This window comes from Conger conger, chromosome 8 (genome assembly GCF_963514075.1).
Source record: "Conger conger chromosome 8, fConCon1.1, whole genome shotgun sequence".
Taxonomy (NCBI): domain Eukaryota; kingdom Metazoa; phylum Chordata; class Actinopteri; order Anguilliformes; family Congridae; genus Conger; species Conger conger.
In genome coordinates, this window is record NC_083767.1 from 59,142,897 (window position 1) to 59,166,712 (window position 23,816).

The following is a 23,816-nucleotide window of genomic DNA, read 5'->3' on the forward strand; positions in this document are numbered from 1 at the left end:
GTTTATCAACAGCCTGTTGTCAATTAAGTCGCGGGTTATTGTCAATTAGTTAACGGTGCTGGGCCTCCACCGGAAATTAATGCAGGCCGGTGGCACGTCTTCTTAACTAAGCCGCCATCTTTGTCCAGACAAAACCCATTTATTATTTTCCTAATTATCATGAAAATCTCACGATTTCGAGTAGATTTGGCAGTTATTTCAGAAAGCCAATGTGCTAATCAGTGGCTGATTAGCTGTTTATCATTGCCGAATTAGTGTAGTCATGATTGACTGATGTTGAACTAACTTCGATTGGCCTGGCTAAATGACAAATGACAGAAGGAGCATCTGTACCTTAAGGCTGCATTCGACTTAGGAACCGTTATTTTTAAGCATATTAAATTGGTCGCTTCAGCGAGGAAGAAGTAAAATACCATTGGAAATAGCCAGCTAAAGTTACAATGAGAACGATACTGGCTGTGTGAGCAAGACTTGGCATTAACTTCAATTTATATTAAGTCAAATTTTTTAAATATAGTTTGGACACCTCCCAACCAAACTTGCTACACCGTTTTACTGTACCAACGTAGTTCTGTCATAAATGCACTGGTCAATAAAAGTAAGATGTAGGCTGCTTTGCGCTGCCAAAATTTAACCGGGTAACTTTTAAATGAGTTTTCGAATTGTGCATCGACCTCCGTAATCGCAAAGGGGTACGCCTCGGAAGATGACTGAATAATTCTCGCCAAAAATCAAGACAAATCCCCAACACCTGTCCGACAGATAAGAAACATTCCTCTGGAAGCAGGTGTAAATCCATGTAATGCGTTAGGTCGCAAATGTAGGCGTTATATATGTTCCTTATGTTTTCCTCCTGAAACGGGTTCATGCTCATTTAACACAATTGGGAACAGCATGCAATTGCAACTGCAGCTTCAGCTCCATTGAAACAAAGACTGTTAAATTTCACCAAATTTCTCAAGCTCTCAAGCTTTATAAAGACATGGCAATTCGCATGACGTGGTGGTTTATATAACAGTAAAGTATAGATATAACTTTCGCATATCAACGGCAAGCATATAAACGCATTAGCCAGTCAGTAGTTTACAGGCATCGGGTTCAATGACAACCGAGGAAAAGGCAGAGGAGGGACAAACTGCGCCACTGCCACGATGTGATTTTATTGTTGTTGTATCAAAGTTGAAAGGAGTCTTAAAAATTTTTACAATCACTTTGTCCCCTAAATTTAATTTCAGTTTTCAAAACCTTAGACACAAGACTCAAAAGCACATGTCGCATATCCTGTACGCCTGTTCAAAACATGCATTGTGCATTCATATCTTTGAAGAAATCTTGAATTTTGCAAAAAAATTTTACTTTATCAACTGTTCTTCGTTCAAGAACTTAATATATGTTTAAATCCACTAGATGGCAGTGGTTACAAAAAAAATATTGACTGCAGCCTGCTAAAATCTCATTAGCATTTGCATGCACCTTGTACAGAAGCCAGTGTTTTCTCATACGTTGACTTTGTTGCCCCGTGCTCAAGAATAAGTTTAATATTCTTTTGATGAGCCTTTTGGAAGCATACCGTAAGATCACCAGAGCTCAAAACCCCAGGCTGTGTAAATGTTTTTTGAGAAATGGGGCAATTACCCTCTAAATTTGGATGTTTTATCCATGTAAATGATTTACCCCAATGTTTGGATGCATGATACCCATGTCTGAGATAAAGCCAAACATGGCCCCGTTTAGCCATGGTCTGGTCCAGGTTATAAAAATATGAAAAGATAATGTAATTATTTTTTCTTCTTTGAATGAGCGATGTAGATTGAAGAGGGTGCCAGATTGTGCAGAGCAGATGAAGAAAGAACAGGGGTTATTGAATGAGAGAGAAATGGATTAACTGAAGGTAAACGGTTGTGTGTAAAAAAAAAAAAAAAAATGGGGGAAAAAAAAAATAGGGACGCCCAACGTGGGGCTCGAACCCACGACCCTGAGATTAAGAGTCTCATGCTCTACCGACTGAGCTAGCCGGGCCTCGTGTTGTGTGCTCAGTGCCGCTCCCCTTTGTGCTTCTCCCCTCCCCCCCGTTCAGCTGCCACGTCACTGCATGTTGCCAGGCAACAGTGTAAGGGAACAAAGGATCATATGACGTTGCCACGGTGCTGTGCTTGGCTGTCTCTGTGGCGCAATCGGTTAGCGCGTTCGGCTGTTAACCGAAAGGTTGGTGGTTCGAGCCCACCCAGGGACGTGCTTCCTTTTGATTTTTAGACTCCTAAAGTTACTCGATTAACTGTGTCTAGCGATTAATTCTTTGTGGCTTTAGCCGAGATGGCTAGCACGGGTTTCGCTTGGGTTGTGTCCGTGGTTGTCAGCACCACTGTTAAGTTCTCAAAGCTGACTTTCTGAATAATGAGGCATGTACGGATCCAGCCAAAAAGATCAAAAGGACAGAGAGCTTGCCTGGGCCCAGGGCTTAACCCAAAACAATGACAGGAACACAAAAAAAAAAAAGCCACGGAAACTGGACTACTGCCTCCCCTTCCCCATAAGAAAATAGGAAACAAGATAAACGTCAACAGCAGGCAAAAAATGCTGTGCTGTTTCCATTACCCAGACTTAGATGAGATTTCATTTTTGTGCATTCATTATTACATTACGTTATTGGCATTTGGCAGACGCTCTTATCCACAGCGACGTATAGTTGATTTGACTAAGCAGGAGACAATCCTCCCCTGGAGCAATGCAGGGTTAAGGGCCCAACGGCTGTGCGGATCTTATTTTCAGATAGATAGATAGATAGATAGATACTGTATTCATCCCAAGGGAAATTTTAGGGAAATTTTATTTTCCACAATATTGGACCTTTAAGAAAAATGAGCAGTTTAAGATTCTGGGATCGCAACTTGGGTTGCAGTGAAAACGTGCATACACTGAGGCGTGCCCCAGGATCGAGTTTGTGAACCACTCCTCTACCGTGTGGTTTTGGTCGGTTATATTGTTCGCTGGCTGCCACCAAGGGGCAACTAATCAAGGAAAAGCAACGCCCAACGTGGGGCTCGAACCCACGACCCTGAGATTAAGAGTCTCATGCTCTACCGACTGAGCTAGCCGGGCTTCCTGTTTTCTCCGTTCACTGCTTTTTGTGTACTATTTTTTGGGGGGGGGGGGGGGGGAGCCTTGCTAAACATTCAGAGCACAGGGCAAACGGAAAATGCTTCTACCTTGTTCATGAAGACACATCAGAGGTAAGAACACTAGCTTGAGTCATGAACAAAGAACAAAGGGGGGGGGGGGGGGAGCCTTGCTAAACATTCAGAGCACAGGGCAAACGGAAAATGCTTCCACCTTGTTCATGAAGACACATCAGAGGTAAGAACACTAGCTTGAGTCGTGAACAAAGTGCAATGCCTGTTACCGTAATAGTGAATTTATGCCCACAGAGCTGCTGCTCGCTGGATATTTTTCATTTTTCACACCGTTCTCTGCAGTCTCGGTGTACTGGTATTCCTAATAAAGTGCTCAGTGAGTGTATGCACTACCAGTAGCCTTGGGGGTGAACATTATCTGAAGTATTTGTTGAAAAGGAATTGAGTGCAGCACTGATTGCACTTGGAACAACCACTATATGAGAGAAATATAGCCAGAGGGTGGTCCTAATGTTCTTTGTGGAATCGGAGAGGCAGGCATATTTAGTGTGATACCAAAGGTTTTAAAAATAAATAAATAAATAAAAATCTTTGCAGTTTTACATTTTTACTTGACAACAAGCACACATTGACACGCAGGTGTGTGCAGTGAGAGTGAGCCTCCATTTAGTTCTCAGAATTTATTGTACAATATAAATTATTTTGACCCACACCGTTCTATAATTCCGGTTTCCCCTGCGATCGGTCATGTTTCTACGGCAGAACAACAACACACAAAAAGAAAAAAAACACCCGTCCCTGGGTGGGCTCGAACCACCAACCTTTCGGTTAACAGCCGAACGCGCTAACCGATTGCGCCACAGAGACAGCTGGCGGCTGTGCTGTTAGGACGTCCTACAATCCTTTGGAATCTCGCAGACTGTTGCCCGGCAACACTGTCCGCCGTGGCCAGCAGAACAGAGCCGGTGGGTGGGGTCGAGTACAAGGGGAGTGGTGCGGAGCTAGCAGCACGCAGCCCGGCTAGCTCAGTCGGTAGAGCATGAGACTCTTAATCTCAGGGTCGTGGGTTCGAGCCCCACGTTGGGCGTTGTTTTACTCACTTAGGCAAATTAGGTCAGTTTTAGCCTCAGTTTAAGCTAAATATAATCCAAAAAAAGTGGATAGCAGTGGTATAACTCTTAGCAGCGGCATGACTATAATACACTCCTTTCTTAATAGTTCTGGTCGGATTTAGCTGTGCCAACGCAAACGGAGAATATATTATGCAGCCCACATTGTTCACGGCAGGTATGAACATATCAAAAAGGAATTGCTCTCCACGGGAAAACTCAGCGTTTTAAGGATGCGTGAGAGAACAGCAATCGCCCAAAAGCAGGCGACGGACACGCTCTGCTGGCTGAGTGGGGGAGGGGCAGAGTTGAAGGGAGGGCCAGCCTGGAGAGAGGAAGCCCCCAAAGGACCCGCCCGGCTAGCTCAGTCGGTAGAGCATGAGACTCTTAATCTCAGGGTCGTGGGTTCGAGCCCCACGTTGGGTGTCTGTTTTGCTCGGGTGGCTGTCCCTAGGTATCATGTCTGCGATGCATGAAGTTGGTATCTGTGAGTATCTGTTTTTAAAATCACATACACCGCCCAAATGGAAGAAGTTGTCCCTATTTTCTGATTCACAACATTCAACGTAATTGTATTGTCATAAAGGCAAGAAATAACCCCTGAAAGGATGTAATCGCTTTTTTTTTTTTCCCCGGCTCCCATTTTCAACAGTGAGCATGTATGTCATATTTTGCCCCTTGTCCAATAAAGAATGAGCTCTAAAGTGTGCAGATATATTCATTCTGTGTATCAACGGGCATGTTGTCAGCACTAGTGTTACACCGCAGTAGGTGATCCCAGACATTTACTTTAGTGTCGTGTCCATCATGCAAAGTTGTAATTAGTAAATCTCTAACCATTTTTAGTAGTTTCCAAGAGTTTGGTAGAGACCCGTTTTCATCATTGATTATCCACTAGTCTCAGTAATAACGTCCAAAAGAGAAGTTTCAGCTCACTGGTTAGCTTGAGTGTGAGGAGTTATATGACGATTCAAAGTAAGCTTACCGATGGCAATGTGATCCAAACAAACTTGTATATCTTCCATTTTTTTTCTGGTGTAAGATCTTGCCTACTTATATTGCAAATCCACCTGGCTCTTCTTTGTGTTGACAAGTATTAGGCTAACCATGCGTGGTAGCTAACTAATTACACACACCTGGGACATTTTCAATCAGTAAATGCTTTGATAAGGTTTCTTTGAGTACAGTTGTATCCTTACAGGTCTCTCGTTAAAGTCTCTGTGGCGCAATCGGTTAGCGCGTTCGGCTGTTAACCGAAAGGTTGGTGATTCGAGCCCACCCAGGGACGTATTATCTCTTAAAGGTTATGTTGTCTTTTAACTGCTATACCCACAAGGCAGCTGATAGTTTGAGCAGTTAAATCCAATCAAATAAAAAAAATGCAGAACCAGGAATTGTTTAACATAGCCAATCAGAAGTCATATTGCAGGTTTTTCCTGCATTGAAATGTCTTTGTATTGAAAGGCCGCCTTGACATGGAATGACCCTAATTCACTGACCATTTCTAATGGTTTTGCAGGTGTCTCTCTCTTGGCGTGATTACTCCTGTTTTACTTTGACCATTCAATGATAAGACTTCTGATTGGCCATTTCAAACAGTTTCCTATTAGCGCATTAGAATTTGATTGGATTGAACTTCTCAGACTCTCAGCTGCCTTGGGGGGGGGGGGGGGTGTAGTTGTTCAAGGAACAAAACTTAAAAAAGGTTACGCGTCCCTGGGTGGGCTCGAACCACCAACCTTTCGGTTAACAGCCGAACGCGCTAACCGATTGCGCCACAGAGACCACATGGTGGGGGCGCTTAGGCTGAGAAACTGATATGGCCTTTCAATACGCTAAGAGTGTATTGACAGGCCTTATCGTAAGACAGACAGCGACTCCAAGGTCCTTGGGGGTCCTTGGGGGTCCTTAGTTAGCCCGGCTAGCTCAGTTGGTAGAGCATGAGACCCTTAATTTCAGGGTCGTGGGTTCGAGCCCCACGTTGGGTGTCTGTTTTGCTCGGATGGCTGTCCCTCGGTATCATGTCTGCGATGCATGAAGTTGGTATCTATGAGTATCTTTTTTTTAAATCACATACACCGCCCAAATGGAAGAAGTTCTGTACTCCTGTTAGACATGTCCCTGCCTCCACCCCAACCCCACTGTTCTTTAAGGAGATGTCCTAATCCATATGATCATGTTACTTTCCCGCAGGCGGCATGGCAACCGAGTCTCTGTGGCGCAATCGGTTAGCGCGTTCGGCTGTTAACCGAAAGGTTGGTGGTTCAAGCCCACCCAGGGACGTCGTCCTTTTGAATTGATGATGACAACGGAGAGACCGGCTCCTGAAAACGAAGGCGTTGTGTGTTAAAATGTCATGGCTGTCGGAAGGTCTAAATACGGTTATGGCAGTGTCTGAAGCTGTTGGTCACCCGTATGTAGGCCGAGGAGGAATCTGGGCGGCCTGTAGTGTAGTGGTTAAGGTAAATGACTGGCACACACAAGGTCTGTGGTTCTAATCCCCGTGAAGCCACAATAAGATCCGCACAGCTGTTGGGTCCTTGAGCAAAGCCCGTTAACCCTGCATTGCTCCAGGGGAGGAGTGTCTCCTGCTTAGTCTAATCAACTGTATGTCACTCCGGATAAGAGCATCTGTCAAATGCCATCAATTTAATGTATCTGCAGACTTCTTTTGGGTTTTTCGGTGCTGTGTCAGGAGGGAAATCTGCGGGGCGAATTTCGGCTCCACAACTGTTTGTCATTCACTGGTTTATTCTACATGTTTTTAACAAATATGAGAATGCTGAATGTGTTCATTCAAGCTGAGAGGAGGTTATTTACTCAGAAACCTTTTAATTCAACATTTTGAATTCAATTAGCATGCATTTGAGGAAAAAAAACGAATTAAAAAATGGGAAAACTTCATAAATGTTTTGTGGCAAACACCCTGTTGTTCCACGGTCTGCCACAGTTTTCCTGCAGGCCTTCTGTAGCCATGGGAGACTGGGAATTCCAATGGTGAGCCAGCAACAGCCGACTACAACAGAGGGAATTTCCGGCTGAAAGCCAGCTCCTGAAAGACACCCGTGATCACTGTCTTCAAGAAAAGGGAGAGAGATGAGGAGAAATGTTCCTTGTTTGCAAAGGGGTTGGGTTCAGTGTCGGGGATTTTTCCGCCTCCTTGTGAACGGTGATTGGAGGGCACTCCTCACAGCAGGAAGCCAGCCTATCCGGTTAGATGACCTTTGGGGGAGGGGATGTGTTAGGAATATTTACAACAGAATAGACTTCCGGCAGGGCGGCTGGGGGCTTGCTGTCTTGTGATCGAAGAGAAGGCTCTCTTAGTTTCTCTTTGTTGAAAAGTCATCGGGGAAAAATGGTGAAAGACTTGTTACTAAACCACATGTCTACAGCTCTGGAGGCATTTAGCATGCTAATGTTAGCTATATGCACTTCATTCTGTGTATCAACGGGCATGTTGTCAGCACTAGTGTTACCCCGCAGTAGGTGATCCCAGACATTTACTTTAGTGTCGTGTCCATCATGCAAAGTTGTAATTAGTAAATCTCTAACCATTTTTGGTAGTTTCCACGGGTTTGGTAGAGACCCGTTTTCATCATTGATTATCCACTAGTCCTAGTAATAACGTCCAAAAGAGAAATTTCAGCTCACTGGTTAGCTTGAGTGTGAGGAGTTATATGATGATTCAAAGTAAGCTTACCGGTGGCAATGTGATCCAAACAAACTTGTATATCTTCCATTTTTTTTCTGGTGTAAGATCTTGCCTACTTATATTGCAAATCCACCTGGCTCTTCTTTGTGTTGACAAGTATTAGGCTAACCACGCGTGGTAGCTAACTAATTACACACACCTGGGACATTTTCAATCAGTCAATGCTTTGATACGGTTTCTTTGAGTACAGCTGTATCCTTACAAGTCCCTCGTTAAAGTCTCTGTGGCGCAATCGGTTAGCGCGTTTGGCTGTTAACCGAAAGGTTTGTGGTTCGAGCCCACCCAGGGACGTATTAGCTCTTAAAGGTTATGTTGTCTTTTAACTGCTATACCCACAAGGCAGCTGATAGTTTGAGCAGTTAAATCCAATCAAATAAAAAAAATGCAGAACCAGGAATTGTTTAACATAGCCAATCAGAAGTCATATTGCAGGTTTTGCCTGCATTGAAATGTCTTTGTATTGAAAGGCCGCCTTGACATGGAATGACCCTAATTCACTGACCATTTCTAATGGTTTTGCAGGTGTCTCTCTCTTGGCGCGATTACTCCTGTTTTACTTTGACCATTCAAGGATAAGACTTCCATTTCAAACAGTTTCCTATTAGCGCATTAGAATTTGATTGGATTGAACTTCTCAGACTCTCAGCTGCCTTGGGGGGGGGGGGGGTGTAGTTGTTCAAGGAATAAAACTTAAAAAAGGTTACGCGTCCCTGGGTGGGCTCGAACCACCAACCTTTCGGTTAACAGCCGAACGCGCTAACCGATTGCGCCACAGAGACCACACGGTAGGGGCGCTTAGGCTGAGAAACTGATATGGCCTTTCAATACGCTAAGAGTGTATTGACAGGCCTTATCGTAAGACAGACAGCAACTCCAAGGTCCTTGGGGGTCCTTGGGGGTCCTTAGTTAGCCTGGCTAGCTCAGTTGGTAGAGCATGAGACCTTAATCTTAGGGTCGTGGGTTCGAGCCCCACGTTGGGTGTCTGTTTTGCTCGGATGGCTGTCCCTCGGTATCATGTCTGCGATGCATGAAGTTGGTATCTATGAGTATCTTTTTTTTAAATCACATACACCGCCCAAATGGAAGAAGTTTTTCTGATTCACAACATTCAACGTAATTGTATGATCATAAAGGCAAAAAATAACCCCAAAAAGGATGTAATCGCTTTTTTTCCCCCGGCTTCCATTTTCAACAATGAGCATGTATGTCATATTTTGCCCCTTGTCCAATAAAGAATGAGCTCTAAAGTGTGCAGATAACGCAAATAACCACGCATTACAACAGTGGTATGCAGAAGAGCATCTCTGAACACACCTCTAAGTGGATAGGCTATAGCAAATAGGTCTAATCAATACCTAATAAAGTGCTCACTGAGTGTGTGCAGACTTACTTGGCTGATAAATTTAATTCCGATTCTGAAGTTATGTATCTGCTGGTTATGTGTTTATGAGACCACTCAGATTTAGGGCCCTCTTGTTTGATTGCCTGAGCTAGCTGGGCTTGTGTAGCTTTCTTCTGTACTCCTGTTAGACATGTCCCTGCCTCCACCCCAACCCCACTGTTCCTGCTGAATGTGTTCATTCAAGCTGAGAGGAGGTTATTTACTCAGAAACCTTTTAATTCAACATTTTGAATTCAATTAGCATGCATTTGAGGAAAAAAAACGAATTAAAAAATGGGAAAACTTTATAAATGTTTTGTGGCAAACACCCTGTTGTTCCACGGTCTGCCACAGTTTTCCTGCAGGCCTTCTGTAGCCATGGGAGACTGGGAATTCCAATGGTGAGCCAGCAACAGCCGACTACAACAGAGGGAATTTCCGGCTGAAAGCCAGCTCCTGAAAGACACCCGTGATCACTGTCTTCAAGAAAAGGGAGAGAGATGAGGAGAAATGTTCCTTGTTTGCAAAGGGGTTTGGTTCAGTGTCGGGGATTTTTCCGCCTCCTTGTGAACGGTGATTGGAGGGCACTCCTCACGGCAGGAAGCCAGCCTATCCGGTTAGATGACCTTTGGGGGAGGGGATGTGTTAGGAATATTTACAACAGAATAGACTTCCGGCAGGGCGGGTGGGGGCTTGCTGTCTTGTGATCGAAGAGAAGGCTCTCTTAGTTTCTCTTTGTTGAAAAGTCATCGGGGAAAAATGGTGAAAGACTTGTTACTAAACCACATGTCTACAGCTCTGGAGGCATTTAGCATGCTAATGTTAGCTATATGCACTTCATTCTGTGTATCAACGGGCATGTTGTCAGCACTAGTGTTACCCCGCAGTAGGTGATCCCAGACATTTACTTTAGTGTCGTGTCCATCATGCAAAGTTGTAATTAGTAAATCTCTAACCATTTTTGGTAGTTTCCACGGGTTTGGTAGAGACCCGTTTTCATCATTGATTATCCACTAGTCTTAGTAATAACGTCCAAAAGAGAAGTTTCAGCTCACTGGTCAGCTTGAGTGTGAGGAGTTATATGATGATTCAAAGTAAGCTTACAATGTGATCCAAACAAACTTGTATATCTTCCATTTTTTTTCTGGTGTAAGATCTTGCCTACTTATATTGCAAATCCACCTGGCTCTTCTTTGTGTTGACAAGTATTAGGCTAACCACGTGTGGTAGCTAACTAATTACACACACCTGGGACATTTTCAATCAGTAAATGCTTTGATACGGTTTCTTTGAGTACAGCTGTATCCTTACAAGTCCCTCGTTAAAGTCTCTGTGGCGGTTAGCGCGTTCGGCTGTTAACCGAAAGGTTGGTGGTTCGAGCCCACCCAGGGACGTATTATCTCTTAAAGGTTATGTTGTCTTTTAACTGCTATACCCACAAGGCAGCTGATAGTTTGAGCAGTTAAATCCAATCAAATAAAAAAAATCCAGAACCAGGAATTTTTTAACATAGCCAATCAGAAGTCATATTGCAGGTTTTTCCTGCATTGAAATGGGCAAAATATGTATTGAAAGGCCGCCTTGACATGGAATGACCCTAATTCACTGACCATTTCTAATGGTTTTGCAGGTGTCTCTCTCTTGGCGCGATTACTCCTGTTTTACTTTGACCATTCAAGGATAAGACTTCCATTTCAAACAGTTTCCTATTAGCGCATTAGAATTTGATTGGATTGAACTTTCTCAGACTCTCAGCTGCCTTGGGGGGGGGGGGGGTGTAGTTGTTCAAGGAACAAAACTTAAAAAAGGTTACGCGTCCCTGGGTGGGCTCGAACCACCAACCTTTCGGTTAACAGCCGAACGCGCTAACCAATTGCGCCACAGAGACCACACGGTGGGGGCGTTTAGGCTGAGAAACTGATATGGCCTTTCAATACGCTAAGAGTGTATTGACAGGCCTTATCGTAAGACAGACAGCAACTCCAAGGTCCTTGGGGGTCCGTGGGGGTCCTTAGTTAGCCCGGCTAGCTCAGTTGGTAGAGCATGAGACCTTAATCTCAGGGTCGTGGGTTCGAGCCCCACGTTGGGTGTCTGTTTTGCTCGGATGGCTGTCCCTCGGTATCATGTCTGCGATGCATGAAGTTGGTATCTATGAGTATCTTTTTTTTAAATCACATACACCGCCCAAATGGAAGAAGTTTTTCTGATTCACAACATTCAACGTAATTGTATGATCATAAAGGCAAAAAATAACCCCAAAAAGGATGTAATCGCTTTTTTTCCCCCGGCTTCCATTTTCAACAATGAGCATGTATGTCATATTTTGCCCCTTGTCCAATAAAGAATGAGCTCTAAAGTGTGCAGATAACGCAAATAACCACGCATTACAACAGTGGTATGCAGAAGAGCATCTCTGAACACACCTCTAAGTGGATAGGCTATAGCAAATAGGTCTAATCAATACCTAATAAAGTGCTCACTGAGTGTGTGCAGACTTACTTGGCTGATAAATTTAATTCCGATTCTGAAGTTATGTATCTGCTGGTTATGTGTTTATGAGACCACTCAGATTTAGGGCCCTCTTGTTTGATTGCCTGAGCTAGCTGGGCTTGTGTAGCTTTCTTCTGTACTCCTGTTAGACATGTCCCTGCCTCCACCCCAACCCCACTGTTCCTGCTGAATGTGTTCATTCAAGCTGAGAGGAGGTTATTTACTCAGAAACCTTTTAATTCAACATTTTGAATTCAATTAGCATGCATTTGAGGAAAAAAAACGAATTAAAAAATGGGAAAACTTTATAAATGTTTTGTGGCAAACACCCTGTTGTTCCACGGTCTGCCACAGTTTTCCTGCAGGCCTTCTGTAGCCATGGGAGACTGGGAATTCCAATGGTGAGCCAGCAACAGCCAACTACAACAGAGGGAATTTCCGGCTGAAAGCCAGCTCCTGAAAGACACCCGTGATCACTGTCTTCAAGAAAAGGGAGAGAGATGAGGAGAAATGTTCCTTGTTTGCAAAGGGGTTGGGTTCAGTGTCGGGGATTTTTCCGCCTCCTTGTGAACGGTGATTGGAGGGCACTCCTCACGGCAGGAAGCCAGCCTATCCGGTTAGATGACCTTTGGGGGAGGGGATGTGTTAGGAATATTTACAACAGAATAGACTTCCGGCAGGGCGGGTGGGGGCTTGCTGTCTTGTGATGGAAGAGAAGGCTCTCTTAGTTTCTCTTTGTTGAAAAGTCATCGGGGAAAAATGGTGAAAGACTTGTTACTAAACCACATGTCTACAGCTCTGGAGGCATTTAGCATGCTAATGTTAGCGATATGCACTTCATTCTGTGTATCAACGGGCATGTTGTCAGCACTAGTGTTACCCCGCAGTAGGTGATCCCAGACATTTACTTTAGTGTCGTGTCGATCATGCAATGTTGTAATTAGTAAATCTCTAACCATTTTTGGTAGTTTCCACGGGTTTGGTAGAGACCCGTTTTCATCATTGATTATCCACTAGTCTCAGTAATAACGTCCAAAAGAGAAGTTTCAGCTCACTGGTTAGCTTGAGTGTGAGGAGTTATATGATGATTCAAAGTAAGCTTACCGGTGGCAATGTGATCCAAACAAACTTGTATATCTTCCATTTTTTTCTTGTGTAAGATCTTGCCTACTTATATTGCAAATCCATCTGGCTCTTCTTTGTATTAGGCTAACCACGCGTGGTAGCTAACTAATTACACACACCTGGGACATTTTCAATCAGTAAATGCTTTGATAAGGTTTCTTTGAGTACAGTTGTATCCTTACAGATCCCTCGTTACAGTCTCTGTGGCGCAATCGGTTAGCGCGTTCGGCTGTTAACCGAAAGGTTGGTGGTTCGAGCCCACCCAGGGACGTATTAGCTCTTAAAGGTTATGTTGTCTTTTAACTGCTATACCCACAAGGCAGCTGATAGTTTGAGCAGTTAAATCCAATCAAATAAAAAAAATCCAGAACCAGGAATTGTTTAACATAGCCAATCAGAAGTCATATTGCAGGTTTTTCCTGCATTGAAATGTCTTTGTATTGAAAGGCCGCCTTGACATGGAATGACCCTAATTCACTGACCATTTCTAATGGTTTTGCAGGTGTCTCTCTCTTGGCGCGATTACTCCTGTTTTACTTTGACCATTCAAGGATAAGACTTCCATTTCAAACAGTTTCCTATTAGCGCATTAGAATTTGATTGGATTGAACTTCTCAGACTCTCAGCTGCCTTGGGGGGGGGGGTGTAGTTGTTCAAGGAACAAAACTTAAAAAAGGTTGCGCGTCCCTGGGTGGGCTCGAACCACCAACCTTTCGGTTAACAGCCGAACGCGCTAACCGATTGCGCCACAGAGACCACATGGTGGGGGCGCTTAGGCTGAGAAACTGATATGGCCTTTCAATACACTAAGAGTGTATTGACAGGCCTTATCGTAAGACAGACAGCGACTCCAAGGTCCTCTGGGTCCGTTGTTAGCCCGGCTAGCTCTTTGCGCCTAAGAGTCGGCGTTCTTCTCTGTTCCAACGTTCCAATATGTTCCAATATCGGAGCCAATCACAGGCCGTCCCTTGTTCCAATTTCCAACTTTGACCAACTTTGACAAAGCTGCTCGGCCAATCGGACGGCCGGATTTGTTCCAAATTCGTCACGTGTTTGTTCCAATTTCATCACGTGTTTAGCCGGCCAATTGTAGCTCTTCCTCCGTTTCGACTCGAATCGGCGCGCCGGCCATTGCTCCCGCATCGGTGAAAGGTAAGCTTTCAATGCGTTTTCTAATGAAATTTATATTAAAATCGGAAGAATGATTTATATGTTCGCGATGGTCAGAGCGGGCTAGCCGGTTGGCTTTCGAGCCGTTTTTCGGGCTGTTTAATACGTTTGTGTGACTTAAACGGCACCGAACTGAGTAATGTTTTGACTCCCCAGTGTAATAATTTCTTGCGAAATGTTTAAGAAATGTTTTGGCATAAACGACAACTGTCAGTCAGTAATGGCATCTCAGTCGCTCATTTAAAATACATCACAATTTAAAGCATACTTTATGTAACTTCCCATATTCTCAAACCTTGTGATTTGTTTGCATCTTTTTATTTTGACTGTGTTTTATAAAGTATTGTCAGTTTCGTATAATACAATTTGAATTAGCTGTTGTTTCATTGTAATATTTATCAGAGAAAGAAGGATCTCCTTGAAATAGGAATGGTAGGTTTGGGTAAGAGATTCAATGCGTTTAAGCATGCTTTGTACCTTTGTCCTGTCATCCATCCATCGCTGCCTAGCTGTGGCTTTCACCCTGCGCGTAACTGCAACTTTTTCATTTCCCTGTCTTAGAGGCTCATCTTTATTTTTGATCACACCCATCTTCTCCTGCACCCCCTGGTATACTGGCACTGGGCAAATTTATGGCATTACTGTAGATGCACTTTCTAATGTACATCACTGACAACCATAATAACTATGGCACTTATTTGGGCTGAGCTGCTTGTAATCGTAGTTAAACAGCATCTCATTTCAATGCTTGATTGACACAAACACATAGGTTTTTGTTTTAAAATGATTTTTATTTTTTAGGTACGTCTCTGCAAAGGCGATCCTGCTGTCGTAGAGGTCACACACCCGCTCCCCCCGCCCGCACCTCCCACCACCGCCGCCGGAGGAGAAGAGGAGGGACGGGCCGAAGCCACAGCCTCTTTGAGTTGAACCAGCGCACTCTCTCCCAGTGGTAAGTGGTGGCACGATGCAGAAATTGTATGCCGTAATCCTGCGATGTGTAACTTTCTGCTGACTGACATGCTAACATGTGGTGTTTATTGCTCTCAGGTTCTCCCGGAGGCAGAAGGCGTGGGAGAGAGCTGTGCTTCAGCAGGACGTGGTGGGTACCCGCATCCCTGACAGCGTGAGGAGAAGTACATCTGCCTAAAGTGCGGACAGCCGAAACAGCGGCAATTTGGCCATAGCCGTTTGGGCAACATCGCGTTCTGCTCCACTGCTGCCGGCAAATCGGTGCAGGAGTGGTTGGCATGAAGGACACTCATGGACGCTGATCCACTGGCTGGGTGGAGGACGCTTTTATTGTATATAGTTCTGTGATCTGCCCTCTACTTGGACCGGTACCATGGCGAGGTGTAGAGGCTTGCGTGTGCTGAAGACCCTCAGAGCTACATTGCCTGCAGTCCTTGGACTGAGGTGAAGCACCAGACAAAAGCCGGTCCTGCAATGGGAACATTGAAATGTCAAAAGTGTGCCCTCGGCTGCATTTGTAATGGACACTTTTTTATATGGACACAGTAAAGCTCCCAGTGGTGTGCATCAATGTTTCCCAGTTTGTATAGTGCTGTTACTTTATGTCTAAAGTTCAGCATAATTAAGTATGTATGTTTTTTAAACACAATTGTATTACAGTGAAGCAGCTTGTGCATCAATGTTTGGATCATTGCATATTGCAATCATTTAAGGAAATGCTTGTGAAAGGAAATGCTTGTCTTTTGTTTCTGAATTTAACAATACTTGATTTGAGTCTTTGAAAGTGAGAACGATTTCCTTCCTTCTCATGCATACAAGTCAAAGCTTCAAAGCTTTTAATGTCCTTCCTTCTCCTGCATCACTGACTGTCTAGACAGGCAGGCAAGCAGGCAGTCAGTCAGTCCCAAGCCAATTATCCCTGCCAAATGTGTTTTGGATTGTGTACTGCAATCGCTGTTTTATCTAACAAAAGTAACTAAAAAAAGTCATCAATAGAGTCAGTGAAAAGCAAACTCTTTTCTCTGTCTTTTTTAATTTTGTCTTTTTATTTCAGTTAGTTAATACATTGCATTGCTGTTCACAATTACAACATCTCTGTATAATTCATTTCTGCTGCAGAAATCAACGTGTTGTATAAGAATAAAACATGCACAGAAAGCCAATAGTCTCTCTGCATTATTCTGACAAGTTACATTTTCTGACATTCTGCATTTGAAGTGACCGTTCATTTAAAATTCTACACATTACAATTCCTGACATTCAAATCATGTGCATTTACAATTAAAATTTCTGACAATCTGCATATTCATAGTTCCAATGCAGTTAATGCCAATACGTGTACATATAGCGCCAGTTACTAATGTAGTGCCAATACATGTACAGAAATATAGTTCCTATACTATTTGGCCCTTGAATTCTGCATATACACAACGCAACAGATAATTTGGCAATTCGGCCGGGGTCGGATTCGAACCTCCGACCGAGCGCAGGGCGTGGGGGGCCCTGCGGGTCCCTCCTTTCTCCACTGAGAAGAATGAACGGTGGCTTTTGTGCAGTCGGTAGAGCATGAGACTCTTAATCTCAGGGTTGTGGGTTCGAGCCCCACGTTGGGCGCTGCCTTTTCCTTGAGAATCTGACCCGTCTTCCCACTTCAACGAGAGTCTTTGCGCTACGATGCTGTCAGGCTTGTCTGCAGATTTGGAGCTGCAGCCCGATGACCCTTGACCCTTGACCCTTGGTCCTCGACAAAACGATAGATGGCAGCTTTTTATCGACAACGATGCTAATAAAGCTATTTTGATTTTAATAAATGTGAATCCAAAAGGAAATTATTTGTATAAGCTCCACACACACACACACACACACACACACACACACACATACAGTCCCGTCCAAAAGTATTGGTACAGCAAGGTCAATTCCTTTGTTTGTGCTATACAGTGAAGACAGTTGAGTTTGAGGTCAAAAGATGTACATGAGATGCCAGATCGGAATGCAGCTTATATTTCCTGGTATTTTCATCTAGATTTGTTAAACAACTTATGTATCTTGTGACGGCACTGGTGTATCGGCAAGTGACTACAGGTGCAGGTATCCTGGGTTTCTATGTCTGTTAGGACTCTATGCTGAGTGTGCAGTGGTGCGAGTCAAGAGTGTGCATTGCAGAAATAGAATGACACTGTGCTACAAGAATTACAAGGTGTAATGTGAATGGCTATAAGGAAATTGTGCGCACAAATCATCACATAAAGAGTCACAAGACGGCGGTAAGAACAATGGTCCTGCTGATGTTATCTCTGTATGTCTAACAAACCTGGTTAACCTTTGTAGCACAGTTGGATGCTGAATCACTGGTAACTTGCATGTGGTTTATTTCTAAATGGTGTTTCAAGATCTTTATTCAGCAACCAGTGTACTACACCACCAATGACACCAGACTATGTCCCACAACATTAGCTATCTAAAGACACCAAACACTGTATGTGGGGAAAACCCATGGTTTATACAGTGCTATTTCACCTCAACAGTTCTGGGGGCATTCCACTGAGGTGGCAGAATTGCGCAATAGTCCTGTATTGACGAGCATGTCTTTTCATCAAACCCTGCTGGTAAACACAGTCTGTTTCCTTTTGGGCGTCTGCAGAGAGGCAGATCTGCCATTGTGGTTCATCATTGGCAGAGTGGGGTGGTATGTATCGAAAACCACATGTGTGTACAGTTAGGACCATGACTCAAGACTGTCTTCCAGTTTTCTTTTACTGAATTGTGACTGCAGGCTATAGCCACCACCTGGGATGGAGAGTTATGTCCTCAGGTGCAGAGTGTACGTGCAAGTTGGCTCTCGTCGGATTGGTGTGTCCGGGCCTTTAGGTTGCATTCCAAAGACGCCTTCCTGAGAGGGCAGATCTGCTCTATTGACTGTGCTCTCTGGGGCTGGAACCCATGGTGAGTATCATGCTCTACTGACTGTGCTCTCTGGGACTGGAACCCACGGTGAGTATCATGCTCTATTGACTGTGCTCTCTGGGGCTGGAACCCACGGTGGGTATCATGCTCTACTGACTGTGCTCTCTGGGACTGGAACCCACGGTGGACATCATGCTCTACTGACAGTGCAGAGTGTGCTTGGTTCAGCTGCTCGTGTCCTTCTTCCTGGTGTCATATTACTCATGTCGACGGACAGGCCATATCAGCTTCCCACAGTTGTTGTCGGGTCGGTTCTTCGTGCCTGTCTCTGTGGCGCAATCGGTTAGCGCGTTCGGCTGTTAACCGAAAGGTTGGTGGTTCGAGCCCACCCAGGGACGGGTGTCTTCTTTTTGAAGGATAAGGCATCGTCCAGCAGCTCCCCTGGCTGCTGTGAGTGGGTTAAATCAATCGCTGCTCCCCGGACATCGGTCATCTGCGCAGTGTTTTTGATAGACCTGTTTTTTGTAGTGATTCAACATTCACAACATTCAAATTGTAAACTGTATCCTTTATCCAGCGGTTTCAGGAGCATTTGTCATTTATTTATTACTTAAAAAAGCAATTAGCAGTGAAACGTGGCACACTAGCACCAACACTTGTCTATCTAATGGGGGCGACATGGCTCAGGCAGTACGAGCAGTCGTCTGGCTGTCGGAGGGTTGCCGGTTTGATCCCCCGCCCGGGCTGTGTCGAAGTGTCCCTGAGCAAGACACCTAATCCCCAAATTCTCCTGACGAGCTGGTCGGGGCCTTGCATCGCCGTGAGTGTGTGTGTGTGAATGGAGACGCATGATGGATTTGGATAAAGGCGCTATATAAATGCCTGGCATTTACCATTTTACCATCTCAGAAGAACTTCCGAAGAGTTGCCTCGCGAGACCGATTACCTGACCACTAGCCTCAGGTCCCTTATTATCACCGTCGACAGCCTTTCTCTGCCCTAGGTAATATTGTGTTAGAGTAATTCTGCCGTTAATGTTAACTGAGAATGAATCATTTTCCCCTGCCTGGAATTGAAATGACGTGGCCATATCGCTACCCAGAATGTTGTGAAATTGGGGTGAACTCTTCGTGCAGGCACTTTGTGCTTTTCAACAAGGAAAACAAAACTTCACTGTTCCGTGTGCCCTCCTTCTCTGTGCTGGCTGGGAGGGCTGCGATTGAGTTATTTCTGCATTTTTTGTCACCGGCAGCTTTGTGTTGGTTTCGCCCCCTGTTCAGTTATTTTCCACCTGGTTTGTATTTTGCGTCTTAAAAGTACAGTAGTGAGGAGATATATTTGATTTTCCTTGGTAACGTGCTTTTTCTTCCTCTCGTTCCTGTGTCCGATCTCCACTCTGGATAAGAGCGTCTGCTAAATGCTTTGTAATGTAACTTAATGTCATTTCTTACTCATTAAAATGTTTCTTTTGTATGTCACAGTTTTATGTTTTATCCTGTTTGGAAGGTGCAAAATACTGTTATAATAATTTCCCGGTCCTGGAGAGCAACAAGCTCTGCCGGTCTTTGTTGTCACTCCCCACTCAAATAATCAATTAGATCCGGTTGAGGGCGCGGTTAAACTAACTTTTCCTGTTTCTTTGGGTCTGAAATGGGTTCTGATTTTAAGGTGAACTGTACTGAGGAAAAGTGTTCAAAGTACGGTGAATCCCGTCTGACTCAGGCGGAAAGTGAAAGTAAAAGTATGAAAGATTATAAAAGGTGGGCTCATCTCTCTCTCGGTGCACAAAACAGAAAAACTTTCAAAGATGGGACAGCTCTATAGTTATTTTTTTGAATGGGTAAGAATGATGAAAATACACTATGATTACTATGGAGGCTTCATTCAAGATTACTTAATGTAAAAAAATTTCTATATAAAAATATTTAAAGTCTGTTGCATTATATTTTTATATGTTTAAAACGTTTATTATCAAAACTCGAAATTGACGTAGTCATTGTACTGCGCCAGATCTTTTGATCTGAAGATGCATGTGGTTTTATTAACCTGGTTAGATTCTTAGCGAGTGTTTGCGGACACAAACTGTGACTGTAGATGTATGTAGAAAGGACTGTCAGCTTTATGTTGTTTCAAGTTGCTCTTTAAAGGCTGAAATTGGCTGAGGTGTTCCTCAAGCAAAGCAAAGTGAAAGTAGCATCTGGGAATCAAGAAAAAAAATAATGCATGCAGCAGCACTTTAATTGGACAAAGACATTAGCATTCTTAATGTTTATATGATGTGGGTGTTCAGGTGAAACAAGTGGGACTTTGCCTGGGAACTTGTCTTGTTTGCTATGATTAGTCACACTTTGAACTAAGGTAATCAACCTGACAACAAGAGATTGTTGAACGCGATTTAGGAAAGCAAGAAATGATATTGCGGATACCTTAGTGCGGGTTAATATGTGAACTCACTGATTTAATGCAGGAGACTCCAAGTCCTAATGCGGAGGACATTGGGACCGAGTCAGAACTGAACCGTGCCCAGAACGGATCGGGTGAAAAGGATGGGCCTGCTGATCAAGGTTAGAACTTCCCACTTCCTATCCTGGTACTTCCTGACTTCCTGACGATGTTGTGTGCAAATACAAAAACAAGAAAGTTGCTTATTTCCTGCTGATAAAGAGCTGGCTCATTTTTCTGCAGTACAGTATAATAATTTGTTATCAAGCCTTGTCTGCATTGATATTTGTTGTGGGCTTCTGGTAAAAACATTCAGTACTATTTCTGACCTTTAAAAAGTGGTTTTACTTTGAGTGGTTTCTATCAATGTAGGCATAGCTGAAAACGTGGTCTTTGCATTACATTGAAAGCACCCACTTAGACCTGTTTTTTCATGATTAAAAATAAATGCTTTAAACTGTATAAACTTGACTATAAACACTTAATATGTCATTATATGATAATGTGGACTTGTATAAGCAGATAATCATAAGTGAATTGCATTCAAAAGTTACATTTTTTAATTAAAATAGAAATCTTGTAAGCTCATTGGGGTGGGAGGTGCATTGATTTGTTATTTAAATATCTCGGTACGTACTGGTGTTTATCTGAACAGATACTGCAGGAGCTGTAGACATTCTTCCCGCACCGTATTTAAAAATGCGTGGCATCTAATCCTACATCTGTTTCACTCTCCTTCCCTCCATTGGAATTACATGTTACTGCATGTGGTGGACCTGGGACTATGTGGGAAAACTGGTTTAAGCAGGTGGTTTTAATGTTGTGGCTGATCGGTGTGTGTGTGTGTGTGTGTGTGTGTGCAGTGGCGGACACGGCCATCGTCAGGTGTAGTAAGTGACATTAGTGATGCCCCTCTGCTCTAGACATTCACCCCACTGATGTGCCAGGAATAGGGATTGAAAAGCGAAACTCGTTTTCCGCAGAAGGGACAGAATCTGAGGATGGAGACGGCCACCCAAGCCCAGTTCCTGCATGGTACGTCTGTCCGTCAGTCTGCCTTTCTGTCCGTCAGTCTGCCTTTCAGAATTCCCCCTCCAGCCTACCCACAGGTTGTGGAGGGAAATATTCTAATCCTGATTTTTGTATGTTTTTATAAATCCTAGAAAGTGATTGTAAAAAATAAAATAAAAAACGAATACATTAAGACAGTGGCCGTCATTGATGAAATGTGAGCCGAACGAAATTCACTGTGAAATCCATCGGAAATGCACTTCCCCAAATAATGTGGGATTTATCAAAGTTTTTCGGATGTCAGTTTTTTCGTAGGAGCCAAGCAAACTTCACGAGTGGTCTCAGCTGTTCGTGTTGTGTTTCGTTATTGTATTATTCCATTCATTAATATTTTAGTAATAAGAATACATATATATATTATAATATATATATAATAGAGTGGTAAAATTATTTTCATATGCTGATTGGATATTATAATTATTCATATCATATAAAAACGCAAGAGGATTCAACATTAATTCCGCTAATCGTGATTAATTACTGCTTAAGTGGAGTTGAATATAAATTCCATAAAACATGTATGGGACATGGCGTAGCCTACTACGCCTACAAAACTATAACAGCGAGTTCGAGTTCCAAGTTACACCTGCTAACATTTTTAGTTTTGTTTTTGGTTGACGTGCACCGTTTTCCCAGTCGGAAGGAGCTAATTCGTTCATCCTAATACGAAGTGAACGCGGCATTAGGCTTTGCTGCTATGGCTTTACGTTACATTTACAGCTTTATTTTAAGATTTGAAGTATGGCCACATAATGATTTTGTTTGAGGCTAATGCTCAGGGAAACAGGGAAAACATTGCTATACGTTAAAGTTTTGCATTGGCGCACAGCATGGTAAATGTTAGCATTAGCATTAGCATTAGCGCTCCTCAGCAAAGTGGGCTGGCCATGTAAAATACAAATGTAATTTTAATGGTTCGTTTAATTTGAATTATTACTTCTACCTGGTGCACCTAATATCATAGCCTACACTTTATAGAAACGTCAGGGGTTTTGTGATTTGTGATATCCAAATGAAACGTAACTGTCACCTGGACGCCATCCATTCGTAGCATCACCTGTGAAGGCGGTGGCCCAAATCACAGTCGCTTCAAATGTAACAGTTGTGTGCGCTCCCAGTTTATTTAACGGCAGCATCTAATAGCATAATCTGTAAGTGGCATCACATGGGGAAGGTGCTTACTCTATTGCATGAAAACCCCAAGAAAACGGTTGCTCGGAGCTGCCAACCCTTACAAAAAATATGCCTAGAGTAGGCTACTTTTTCTGAGCAAAATCCCAGAGAGTAGAGGCTATTTAAAATGCACTTCCTCTGTACTTACTAATTAAAGTATAGCCGACCACTTTAGGATGCAGATCTTAGAATAAATAGTATTCTTTCTGGAGCCAGTTTCTGCAGTCTGTCTGAGTCAGAGGAACTCGCATATTTGCGAGGCAGAAAATTGTTTTTTGCGTGACGCGATGTAGTTGTCGCAGGTTACTTTGCGATTCGCAAGTGACACAATTTCGTGAAATGCGTTTTGAGAAAATATCTGCGAGTGAATCACACATGCACAACGTTTTGAGCTTAGTGGGCCAAACTATAATACAACGGCAGGGACCTGATTCCTAAATGAAGAAGATTTCCAGCTAAACCGCTGTTGAAGATCATTTCTTTTTTAACTGTACACCCGAATTTGGCCCCCCGGACCATAGTTTATGCATCTGCTATGGACTAACAACGGTCAACTTCTCCTTCTCCCTTCTGTCGTAAAACCTGCAGCGTGTTAAGAATAAGGTCTGACTGTGGTTTGCAGAACCTGTGGTAATACCTCTGCGTTATAAATGTTAGCGCATGTACTTGCTTACAGTATGAGTCTGTTTGGTAGTTGTTATCACATTAGTATTTGCATCAAAGCATCAAAATGGAAGCCTTTTGTAGTCAACATAGAAGCTGTGCAGACTTCAGGGATCATTGCTGTGAGTGAATTAGGTTATGCGCAGTAAGGGCCCTGTGAATAGTGTGGGCCATCTAGATAACTTTTTTGTGTGTTTGATAATGCTGACAACCATTATTCTTGTGTTCAGGTCACCAGGGACGGGAAGTGAGACTGAAAGAGGCCCCTCTCAAAACACAAAGGTACGTGCAGACCTTGCCTTTGGGTTTTGCCTGAAATAACAATCAGCATTTTTCTTTAACAAGTGTGCACAGCAGTGGAAAACACCAGGGGCCCCGTTTATATAAATGTTACTAGATTCAAACTAAAACACAATTTTAGTGGCACATTTAGAACCAATTTAGACTATAAACAAAAAGTTTTGAAAGCA

General features: G+C 43.4%; 1 long non-coding RNA gene and 14 other non-coding genes across 16 annotated transcripts; 8 read left to right on the forward strand and 7 right to left on the reverse strand.

Annotated features, from left to right (window-relative positions):
- Nucleotides 1–1,946: 1,946 nt before the first annotated feature.
- Nucleotides 1,947–2,019, reverse strand: trnak-cuu (transfer RNA lysine (anticodon CUU)). The gene has a single exon. It is a non-coding gene; the product is annotated as a tRNA-Lys (tRNA).
- Nucleotides 2,020–2,159: 140 nt separating this feature from the next.
- On the forward strand, nucleotides 2,160–2,233 carry trnan-guu (transfer RNA asparagine (anticodon GUU)). Its single transcript has one exon. It is a non-coding gene; the product is annotated as a tRNA-Asn (tRNA).
- Nucleotides 2,234–3,026: 793 nt separating this feature from the next.
- On the reverse strand, nucleotides 3,027–3,099 carry trnak-cuu (transfer RNA lysine (anticodon CUU)). The gene has a single exon. It is a non-coding gene; the product is annotated as a tRNA-Lys (tRNA).
- Nucleotides 3,100–3,924: 825 nt separating this feature from the next.
- On the reverse strand, nucleotides 3,925–3,998 carry trnan-guu (transfer RNA asparagine (anticodon GUU)). The gene has a single exon. It is a non-coding gene; the product is annotated as a tRNA-Asn (tRNA).
- Nucleotides 3,999–4,145: 147 nt separating this feature from the next.
- trnak-cuu (transfer RNA lysine (anticodon CUU)) lies at nucleotides 4,146–4,218 on the forward strand. Its single transcript has one exon. It is a non-coding gene; the product is annotated as a tRNA-Lys (tRNA).
- A 375-nt stretch (nucleotides 4,219–4,593) lies between these two features.
- Nucleotides 4,594–4,666, forward strand: trnak-cuu (transfer RNA lysine (anticodon CUU)). Its single transcript has one exon. It is a non-coding gene; the product is annotated as a tRNA-Lys (tRNA).
- Nucleotides 4,667–5,454: 788 nt separating this feature from the next.
- Nucleotides 5,455–5,528, forward strand: trnan-guu (transfer RNA asparagine (anticodon GUU)). Its single transcript has one exon. It is a non-coding gene; the product is annotated as a tRNA-Asn (tRNA).
- Nucleotides 5,529–5,951: 423 nt separating this feature from the next.
- On the reverse strand, nucleotides 5,952–6,025 carry trnan-guu (transfer RNA asparagine (anticodon GUU)). Its single transcript has one exon. It is a non-coding gene; the product is annotated as a tRNA-Asn (tRNA).
- A 424-nt stretch (nucleotides 6,026–6,449) lies between these two features.
- Nucleotides 6,450–6,523, forward strand: trnan-guu (transfer RNA asparagine (anticodon GUU)). The gene has a single exon. It is a non-coding gene; the product is annotated as a tRNA-Asn (tRNA).
- A 2,134-nt stretch (nucleotides 6,524–8,657) lies between these two features.
- trnan-guu (transfer RNA asparagine (anticodon GUU)) lies at nucleotides 8,658–8,731 on the reverse strand. Its single transcript has one exon. It is a non-coding gene; the product is annotated as a tRNA-Asn (tRNA).
- A 2,416-nt stretch (nucleotides 8,732–11,147) lies between these two features.
- Nucleotides 11,148–11,221, reverse strand: trnan-guu (transfer RNA asparagine (anticodon GUU)). The gene has a single exon. It is a non-coding gene; the product is annotated as a tRNA-Asn (tRNA).
- A 1,924-nt stretch (nucleotides 11,222–13,145) lies between these two features.
- trnan-guu (transfer RNA asparagine (anticodon GUU)) lies at nucleotides 13,146–13,219 on the forward strand. The gene has a single exon. It is a non-coding gene; the product is annotated as a tRNA-Asn (tRNA).
- A 411-nt stretch (nucleotides 13,220–13,630) lies between these two features.
- Nucleotides 13,631–13,704, reverse strand: trnan-guu (transfer RNA asparagine (anticodon GUU)). The gene has a single exon. It is a non-coding gene; the product is annotated as a tRNA-Asn (tRNA).
- Nucleotides 13,705–14,029: 325 nt separating this feature from the next.
- LOC133134627 (uncharacterized) lies at nucleotides 14,030–15,310 on the forward strand. 2 transcript variants are annotated; one of them, XR_009709310.1, is made up of 4 exons: nucleotides 14,030–14,100; nucleotides 14,521–14,560; nucleotides 14,936–15,070; nucleotides 15,169–15,310. It is a non-coding gene; the product is annotated as an uncharacterized LOC133134627 (long non-coding RNA). The 2 variants fall into 2 exon arrangements; XR_009709309.1 differs by having other exon boundaries at nucleotides 14,059–14,100; nucleotides 14,521–14,550.
- Nucleotides 15,311–18,321: 3,011 nt separating this feature from the next.
- On the forward strand, nucleotides 18,322–18,395 carry trnan-guu (transfer RNA asparagine (anticodon GUU)). The gene has a single exon. It is a non-coding gene; the product is annotated as a tRNA-Asn (tRNA).
- The last annotated feature ends 5,421 nt before the right edge of the window (nucleotides 18,396–23,816 follow it).